At 36.9% G+C, this 10,629-nt stretch overlaps 1 long non-coding RNA gene across 1 annotated transcript in view; it reads right to left on the bottom strand.

Annotated features, from left to right (window-relative positions):
- Window positions 1-328: 328 nt before the first annotated feature.
- LOC143653112 (uncharacterized) overlaps window positions 329-10,629 on the bottom strand; it is a 121,936-nt gene continuing 111,635 nt past the window's right edge. Inside the window, exon 3 of the long non-coding RNA XR_013161107.1 lies at window positions 329-359. This is a non-coding gene — a long non-coding RNA (uncharacterized LOC143653112). The remainder of the gene's footprint in view (window positions 360-10,629) is intronic.

The following is a 10,629-nucleotide window of genomic DNA, read 5'->3' as shown; positions in this document are numbered from 1 at the left end:
TGACCTTCCTTGGCATTATTTTCAAGAAATCCCTGATAATGCCTATAAGTGCCACAAACAGCCTGTAAAGGAAAAGAAACAACTGAGGTTATATGCACAGTTTATCTTTACTTGGTCATTTATGCCATTTTATATATGCAATACAGCCTTGTAAATTTCTCTAGTTATTCTCATAAGGGAATAATCGAGGACTGTATTCATTGGACTAAAATAGCTTCCTGATACAACTTTGTCCATTTATTTCTTACCTTTCAAATCCTTATTGTAATGCTAAACTCAGCTCAGGCTTTGGCAATGGTCCACTTAACTCCTCCAATTCAATGCTGTTCTTTGACCTTCTACCCAGAGGAAATAAGAAACTGAAATTAAGAAGAAGAAAATACTAATTAGCAAATGTAGTGTTTATCACAGTCTTTTTATAATTATGAAAACTGTAAAACTAGGTGATAAATAGTAGCCGGTAAATAAATCCTATATTATAAAAGAAATGTAATCATTACATTCTAGTTTTAAAGAATGTGCTTATAGCGAAAAAATACTCAGATACATTAAATAAAAATGGCATAAGAACTTTTCATCATATGTGTGTGGGTATGTACATGATGTATTCTTTCTGTGATAGGGCTTGCCAGAAATAAAAGCAATTAAAATAATAATAAAGCTATTAATAGTGATTATCTTATTACAAATGATATCACAAATGAGTCTGAACTTCTAACATTATATTTTCCAAATTTTCTATAATTTTATATATTACTTTTATAAATAAAAAGCAAAAATAAATAAGGGTCTCTGAGGCACTGGAGCTGGCCAGATGTTTCATATTTATAACTGTTTTCAGTCTTGGGGGAAGCTTTTAAAAATACAGATTCTAAGGCCCCAACATAGACCCATCTTCAAAGTTGGTATGGCACCAATATATAAGCATAATCATCACATGGATTCTTGGGATGAGCAGAAATAGGAAGCCGAGTCTAAGTAAAAAGGCGCATATCATAGAATGGCATTGCTAACACGGGACTTAGATGTCATCTAGCAGAAATTCTATGTCTTAAAAGAAATAGAAAATAAACCTGAAGTTACACAGCTCTGGACATAGAAAGGACATGAAACCTGGCAGCCTATCTTCTAGCTCTCTGCTGGCTCCTCATCCCCTGCTGCCAACCCCCAAACCTCAGCGTTCTTGGCCCTTTATGGATGTGTGTAGAGAGCTTGCCTCCTTTCTTGCTAATGTCAGAATTACTCCCTATTGGAGGTGGAATACACCATCATTGCACTATAATTCAAGCAGCTACCAGTCACCAGATGATAACAATTGTTAGAATTTTGCCTATTTTAGTCAAATCCTTTCAGCCAGCAGTGTAACAATTCTGGAGCCTTTTCTCGTGCTTTAGCAACCTGTATTTCAGACTTTTGAGACATTACTAAAAGTAGAATGCAAAATAATTGAACACTCCCTTGCTGCTTATAATGTGTTATTTTTGCATGAGAGTATATAATTTGCAAAATAAAAAGTGAATTGAAAACCTGAATAGTTGAATATGCGTGACTTTATTTTTTAAATAATATTTTCCATTTTTTAAACAATACTAAATATAGCAACATGAACATAACGAATGGACAGACCTTGAGGGGAAAACGAACATTTTGGGAGAGAAGACACCTTACAATAACTGCCGGAGAAGTCATGGACACACACAGCGGCCATCTCCCGGCTCTTAGTTATCCTTTCCCTGTCCCCTCTTGCTTGTTCACCTGCAGATGTGTTGATATGTTTCCAATTCACAGCCTAGGGGAGATGTTAGGTCTAATGCACTGGCCTGACCATACCCTAAACCCAAAACTGGGAACAAGCACCTCCAGCTGCTTACAGGGCAGGAACTCTGCACAAAGGTTACTTAATACATGCTTTTGCTCGATGGCAGAGCCCCTCCCTCTGGAGTGTATAAAAACTCCACACCTATGTGTCACTTGTCTCCAATGGACAGGGTATGGGGACCCACCAACCACTGTCACTGACCCAAGCCTCCCCAGGGGACCAGCAATGATGCGACCTCTTCTCCTGCTCTTTTGGACCCTTTGCACTGGGTAGGTAATAGAGTGATCACTTGTTGAGAACCTCTGTTGTGCCTGAGCCCGAGATCCCACAATGCACAGTGTTATCAACTCGCTCCACAATGACTTTATTTCAATGTCTTCATCTAACACAGAAAAATCTGTGTTTAATGTAGTTTCAGCCAGTACTTAGTGTTATTGGTTTTAAACATAGGCAAGACCTATGCTTTCTGATTTAAGGAGTAGCTCCATTTTGATATACTATCTCTCTCATATGTTAGATGAGACATGCTAGAGCTGAGAGGCTGCACAAGGCAGGGCCTCCTCTAGTTCCCTGGATTTAGGCAAATAATTAATATAGTCATTTTGATGATAGCATTGAAACTTAGAGAAACTTAGAATTTCTTCATTTACTAAATTAATTAGTACTCAGAAAAGACCACGGACCCATCTTTCCAGGCATTTCCTGCATTTACTGGTGGATGTTATTACAATCCTATAATTAAAAATAAGGACAAAAACAAGAAACAAACAAAAAAATGAAAATGCTAAAAAATATTGGGTAAATTTTGTCAGGACAGAGAGAATAGATATATAGAATATTAAATAACTCAGATTCCCCTTTCTTCCAACAAAATTTTTTTACATGCAATATATTGACCATGCTGTTATTCTCTCATTTGTACTATCCCAATAATTGACAGGTAGGTAGAGGGCTAGGATAAAGACTTAAATCAAACACATGTGACCAGCAACAAACTAATGTGTTCTTTAGGCTCTCAATTATGTCCAGGCCAATAGAGGGGGAATCTAATGGAGGTAGGATGAGAAAGCAGGGCAAGAATTATACTGGCATAATATTGATGTATAAAAGAAAGCATGTTTCTGAGTTTCAGTTGAAATGATTATATTGGTTCCAGCATTATGCAAAATTTTTTGCTTTTTATTTTCAGGAGTCTAGCTATTTTGCTACATTATTCTCTTCCTAGCCTAGGTTATTGTGTTCCTATATCAGGAACCTGGAGGATACATTTAAAAGAGGAAACAACAACTAGTAATTACTTATTACTTATCAAAGTATGATCATATAAACAGAATTACAATTTTTTAGTAAATTCCAAAAGTATCAGTTACACTCACAAAAAAGGGAAGCCTGCCAATGGAATAATATTATATGAAATATATACACATATATATGTATATATATATTATACAACCAATATCATTTAACAGAAGTTTACTTATTCATTCATTCATCAATTCATACTGAAGTATCAATTGAATATCTTATGTACATCATTTACAGTGTCCTACACAGATTATACTACAATAAACAAAACAGATATATTCCTTATGGTCATGGAGATTACAGTATTTTAGTTACAAAACAAAGAATCACACAAGGAAATAATAATGAAATAAGTGCAATGAAGGAAACACACCATTCTTAAAGAGAGATTAAAATAGAGAGACCAAATGTAATTTACAAGTTAAAGTTTCCTAAATGATGAGTAGGAATTACTTTAAAAGATCTCAGGAGCATGTAGAGTATAAGTATGTATCTTTCAGAAGGGAGGATAAATCAGAGAAGTTTATCCATCCATAACTGCACTGCCTGAAAACCCTGAGGTAAGAGTTAGATCCCTTGGAGGAACTAAAACAAAACAAAACACTGAGTCTGTAAAATAATCAGCAAGGGAGGGATAAGTAGCAAAAAGATAACAATGTAAGCAGGTGTCAGATTATATGTTTATGTTATCCTGAATGTGATAAGAAACCATTCAACATTTTTAAATATGGATGATTAAATTTATACTAAGTAGACTAGTGCTCAGACAGAAATCACTAAATGGTAAACAAAATATTCAGAATTGGAATCATCCAAGTCAATAAAAATCTAAGAAACTGTACAATTACCTCAGAATACAATTCCTTACAGGGAGGGACACTGACCCAAACCCAGAGAAAAAGGTGTCACTAATAGACACGGTAGCTGATTCTACCTTGCTCCAGGAAGCTTTCTGGCTTTGACTTAACAACTGAATCTGTAAATTGCATTACTATTGTACTCACTGTTACTGACCTTTTGCCCTGGGGAGATTACTGAAGAAAAACATGCTGTTAGTAAACCTTCTACAAAACCATCCTTTTCAAAACGCCATTTTGTAATAACTGTTGGTTTCCAAAATCCATTTGGTTGTCATTTCCATCCACCATTATAACCTCCTCTGCATCAGGAAACTAGGAAATCAACATTGTTTAGAAATACTGAGAATATTCTTGCATATATCAGAAAGATTTTGAAGATCTCTGAAAGTAAGAATAAATGACACAGTCCCTACATTTAGTTTTTTAGTGATTTTTTTCTGTTGAAAAATGTCTTAATTATTTAGATCTTTGCAAAATGAATATTATATATAGTCACTCCCATTTCACTCAATGTCCCCAATAGAAAACTGTAAAACATGGTTTGTAGATGCTTGCAGCTGAGTAGTCTATCAGCCTACTTTGTGCCAGATGCATTTTAGGGATCCACCAGCCTGCTTTCATTTTGTATCCTTTGTCTGCTTCAGTCCAATCTGACAATGCTTCTGTGAAAGCGATTTTCTCAAGAATGTTGTGTGTCTTCAGAGGACTTCAATGGAGTTCATTCCATTAGCAAAAGCTACACCCATAAATCTGTTCACAATATTCCCTCCTCTATCTTTGACTCCCTTTGAGAGGGTTGAAGGACAGTGTCCTTAAGACTCCTAGGAGCCATAAGGTTGATTGGAAGCATCTGTGAGATACACACAATCGCTTGAATGTGACCTTTGTATGGCTAAATAATAAGACATTTCCACCTAAGTTTTCAGTAAAAGGTTGTTGTTTTCGTTTGCAAGCTGCCAGAATGCAATATTCCAGAAATGGGATGGCTTTGAAACAGGGGAATTTATTAAGTTCCAAGTTTACATATTCTAAGGCCTGAAAATGTCCGAATTAAAGCAAGCCTATAAAAATGTCCAATCTAAGGCATGCAGGGAAAGATACCTTGGTTCAAGAAGGCTGGTGACATTCAGGGTTTCTCTCTCAGCTGGAAAGGCACATGGTGAATATGGCGAGTCTGCTACCTTTCTCTCCAGGCTTCTTGATTCATGAAGCTCACCAGGGGCATTTTCCTTCCTCATCTCCAAAGGCCTCTGGCTACATGGGGTCTCACGCTTTTTTTCCAAAATGGTTTCCTTGTAAAGAATTCCAATAAGCAAACCTTACCTTGAAAGGGTGGAGATACATCTCCATGGAAATTGTCTCATCAAAAGTTACCACCTACAATTGAGTGGGCTACATCTCCATGGATCATTGAAAAGTTCTCACCCAACAATACTGAATGAGGATTAAAGGACAGGCTTTTCTGGGGTGCACAACAGATTCAAACCAGCAGTTGTATGGTTACACCTTTATTTTCTATGCCACACTTTCAGATGAAATATCTTTATTTTTAACTTTTTTCCCATGGGCAGGCACCAGGAATTGAACCTGGGTCTCCAGCATGGCAAGCCAGAACTCTGCCACTGAGCTACCATCACACTGCCTGAAATGTCTTAATTTTAATAGTGTTTGCAATGTGGGAAGGCTGAGAATTGTCAAAACCATTAAGTCCTGTGTTTAACAGTTCTTCCATCAATTAATTTCTCTCTCCATGTATTTCACTCTAAGGAATGGGAAGAAATCAAACAACTTTCAACTCCTTGCTTGGAATTCTCCCTAACTACACAAACAATAAGAGAGGATCACATAACAGCTCCTCACCCATGAAATTCTTCTTTCCACATGACTGCAGGAGAAAATTTTGCTAAATTTTCCACAGCTACGTAAGAAGGGCCACCTTTTTGTAGTTTCCAAAAACATCTTCTTCACTTCCTTCTGAGCTCTCACAGTTAGTCCTCCAAGTCCAGATTTCTGTTAACAGTTTGTTCAAGGCAATTTAGGCTTTTAAAAATGTCATAAACCTCAACATTCTTTCAGCCTCTTCCCACGTCCCAATTCCAAAGCTGCTCTGACATTTTTAGGTGTTTGTTACAACTTTCAGGCACCACACTCTGTATTTTCTTTTACACTGCTGCATAACAATTATTACAAACTTAGCAGTTTAAAATAAAACACACATATGAATTCACAGCTCCCATGCTGTAAGGTCTAAACATAGCTTAGCTGTATCCTCTGATTCAGGATCTCACAGGTGTGCAAGGTGTTAACAGGCACTGCGGTCTCACGTGAGCACATGGATTCTTGTCTAAGTTCTTGTAGTTTTTGGCTGAATATTGGTCCTTGAGTTGCAATGCTCAAAAATTCACATCCTAGAGGCAATCCATGGTTTTTGTTACACAGACCTCCCAATATGGCTGATTACTCCATCCAAGCCAGAAAAGAAAGCAAGAAAGCAAGACACTTGAGCAGGTCTGCTTTCAAGATGGAGACTGACACCACGTGATAGAATCATAGGAATGACATGTCACCATTTTTGCCATGTTCTATTGGTTAGGAACAAATCACAGACTGACACATACAAAAAGGGGATTATACAAGGACGGTGGTATGGACTGAAACATGCCCCTTCAAAGAAATGTTGATGTCTTAATCCTTGATCCTATGCATGTACACTCATTTGTAAAAGAATCTTTGAAGATGTTATAAAGCGAGGCCAAACTGAATCAGGATGGGCTTTAATCCAACGCAGTGGGTGTCCCTATAAGTGGAGGAACTTTGACACAGTAGGAGAAGACAGAGAGATAGCCATGAGATGAAGGTAGAGATTGAGTTATGAATTGCTGGCAGGCCTCCCGGGATGCTACAGACCTCATACGTAGCATCGCTTTGCTAACTCTTTGATTTTGGACTTGTAGCTTCCAAAAATGTGACACAATAAATTTTCATTATTTAACCCAAGTAGCTTATGGTTCTTTTTACAGAAGACGGAACACCAGAGGCTGGGATCATATGGACCGTTTTGAATTCTGCCCACCACACAGGATATATTAATGTCTATTATAAAGGATAAGGTAAGTGAGGGAATTTAGACCATTCTTGTTAGGCACAGTCTTGATTCAGATCCTATTTTGTTTGGTTCTAAATCACAGGCACTTAAGCCCTGCACTTAATCACATATATGGTTTACTCTTTGAGCATCTAGTTTCACAAACGTAAAATGATGAAAATATTACCTACCTCATAGGGATATTATGAGGAATAAATGAGACTTATTTTGTGCTAGGCCAGAGTAGAGATCATTCAAAGCTAATAAATATTATAATTACCATAGCTTTGCTAAATTGCTATCAAGAATCTAATTTTCTTATCTTGGATTAAAATTCAAAGTTTGCATTACTGAGTTAGTATGCTTGAGTTTAGCATTTCTATACACTATTACCTTAGAAGATCCTGGCTCTATTGTACCCGTGTGGAAATAAAGTGTGGCCCACTACGTTGCGTCTAAATTCCCACACTTCCAAGGAAAGGAAGCACCTTTTAAGAATGGAACTAGGATAAGAAAGAATGTGGTCTGTGGAAAAATTTACTGGACAATTCTTCAGTAGTTCTATCCCCTTATTCTGTTTGTTCTACCATCAGTAGATACTGAACTCTCTTGGGAATCAAGACTAAGAAAGGTCAGAGAGAAAATTACCTGTCTTCTAAAACTTCAACAATGCATTTTGGTTTCCAGTGCAGTCTGAACTAAGAGTCACAGTAAGCCTTTTAGCCGAAAGCTCCAACATTAAGTCAGAAAAAGGATTTACTTTATATCTGAAATCTTTAAGGCTTGTGAATTGCCTACCAAAATTCATTTGTAATAATTTACCCAACTTTTCAATTTAGTAAAAATTGATTACTTTTCAGTATGAAAAATTATTTAACACTAAACATTTAATATCTATAAATGAACAGTACTTTTCTGATGCAAAGAAGTTACAAAAGTTAGCTTCAAGAAGTTGAGGTTCAAATAGGGTAGAAAAGGGATGTATATAACTAACTCTAATATAAAATAGATTAGATAAAGGCCATAAAAATACAACATATAAAATGCTAGTGGAGTTAAGAGGGAGGTGATGTTACTTCTGGGTAGAGCATTTCATGAAAGAGATGGCATTTAAGTGGTACCATAAAGAAAGGATAAATTAAGTCATGGGATTATGGAGGTTTTGCAGATGGAAGGGACTTGTGAACCAATTCTCAGAATTGGGAATTGTTAGAGTGTCAAAAGGAGAGATAGTACAGGGAAAAAAACCAAGTAGCTCACTTTGACTTAGAATGCAAGAATAAGAATAGTAAACTATATCAGAGCAATATCAGAGAGAGATTAAAGAGGATAAAGGAAGGAAGATACATTCAAGGATGATTTCAGTCATTTGAACCTGTGTAACTGGGAGGTGGGTAATGAATTTACCTAAAATAGGGAAGTCAGGATAATGAACTAAGTTCAGTCCCCACCCCCAAAGATATAAGGATGTGTGTTCAGTATTGCACATGTCTTGTCTAAACTGTACATCACACAGAGCACTGAGGTTTCCCCTGGGTTATAGTATAAGGTGAGGCTGGAATTCTTGGGAGAGATCTTGATGAGGATGTGAATTTTATGACATGAAAGGGAAGCTATGAAATCTTAGGTACTTGGTTGAATAAGAGTGTATGTGATTACCCTGGAAGCAATGGTGAAGAGGGGAAAAAAATGACAAGTCAGAAATAAGGGAAGAAAAAAAAGCAGAAAGGAAAAGGAGTGTTCCACTAAGCAGAGCTTCAAAAAGGATCTGAAAATAGCTATTTGCATATGAAAGACAAAAAAAAGTTATTTGTGTTTGTTTGGGGTTTACTTTACAACAAATTATTTTGATGTATTACGGGGCTTCACAATATAATGAATCACAAGTGCATTTATAGGCAAATACATTCAAGCTATCTACTTTGGAGCAGCATCTAGGGATTTATGTTTCTCTTAAATCTCACATACATATTTAATGAAGGTCTTTTACTATAAAAATATGTCTATACTTATTTTTAAAGTATTGTATTCTCACCAAATTCATGTACACTCTAATAGTCTCTTTAGTTTTCTATATATGCAGTCATAGCACCTGCAAATAAAGATATATTTGACTCTTCTACCTCCAGTGTTTGTGTTCTCTTACCATTACATTAGCTAGATACTGATAATAATTCTAAATACTATCCAATAACAATGGGGATGTTGACCATCCCTGCCTTCTTTCTACTCTGAAGGGGAATAATTTAGGTAATCATTATTACATGCAAAATTTGTTTAGGTTTTCCTATAAAAGGGCATTGCCAAATTTTAGTAAGTTTTCTTCTTTAGATTAATTTTTATTAAAATATATTATTTGGATTCTCTAAATTGTAACAGTCCTTTTTTTGTAGGAAACCTTAATATTAGAGTTTGGTAAAGTATAAACAATAATAATATAATGAGACTACAGTTTGATGTACTTTGGAATGGTCATCCTCTTTCCCCCCACGGGACCCTTGATATTATTCTGTGATATTCTCTCTACTTAGGCAGGAGCTAGGTTGTTCTATGTTACCGCCTCAAGGAAAGGAGGACAAGTCAGAATGTGGAAATCAATTGAGTCAATTCCATGCTTTTGGATTTCAAAACTCCAAGCCTTGAAGGACCCGGGGCATCAACAACAGATTTGAAGAAGTAGATAAAGAAGCAAACTTTATCACCTCCATATCAAATAAAAACTCTCAGGACTAAGAAAAATCATAAAATTGGAGAAGAAGAGCAGAATTGTGTCATCATATTCTGACTAATTCCTATCCCTGGTTCAATTTAAACGCGGGTGTGTGTGTGGGTAGGGGTGGGGGTGGGGGTGGAGGCTGATGGGCAGCAGGACTTTGGAAGTTCTTATTATTCCAGAACAGAAAAGATCTGTGACCTTTGCTGAGAAAGTAGTGGGAGTTCAGATTTCCCTGTGCCCTGTGGCACAGCGTCTGAGCATAGTCTGGTGAAGTGGGAAGCCTTTGAGATGGCTCCCAATTATCCTCCCCATTAGTGTTTGGGCCCTTGTAATCCTGTCCCCTTGAGTGTGCCCTGGACCTCCTAACTTCCTTCTAAAAAGTAGTGAAAGTGATAGGATATCATTGCGGGATCTAAGTTACAAAAAAAAAAAAAAAATGAATGCTTCCATTTTGCCAGGTCCCTTGCTTTCTTTTTCAAAGCTGTCGTGTTGGGGGAGGCATGCTGAGGTGGTGTGAAACCAACATGACAAGGAACTTATCTCCAGCCAAGAGCCAGTCACTTCCAACAATCACCAGAAAAATGAAATGACAGCAGCCCTGGCTGATGCCTTGTTTGCCATCTTGTGACAGTCCTTGAGTGAGAAGACCAGCTAAGCCCTGATTCTTGACCCACAGAAATGGTGAGGTAATAAATGTCTGTGGTTTTAATCTGCTAAGTTTTGAGGTGATTATTTTACACAGTCTTAGAAAACACACGCAGCTAGATATCATTCACATGTGTGAAATGTCTATGCGGATAAATTTGAAACTGGCTCTCATCCCAGCAGGAGAATATGTCCTTTA

Source organism: Tamandua tetradactyla, chromosome 13, assembly GCF_023851605.1.
Source record: "Tamandua tetradactyla isolate mTamTet1 chromosome 13, mTamTet1.pri, whole genome shotgun sequence".
Taxonomy (NCBI): domain Eukaryota; kingdom Metazoa; phylum Chordata; class Mammalia; order Pilosa; family Myrmecophagidae; genus Tamandua; species Tamandua tetradactyla.
This window is presented reverse-complemented; position numbering and strand designations above follow the sequence as displayed.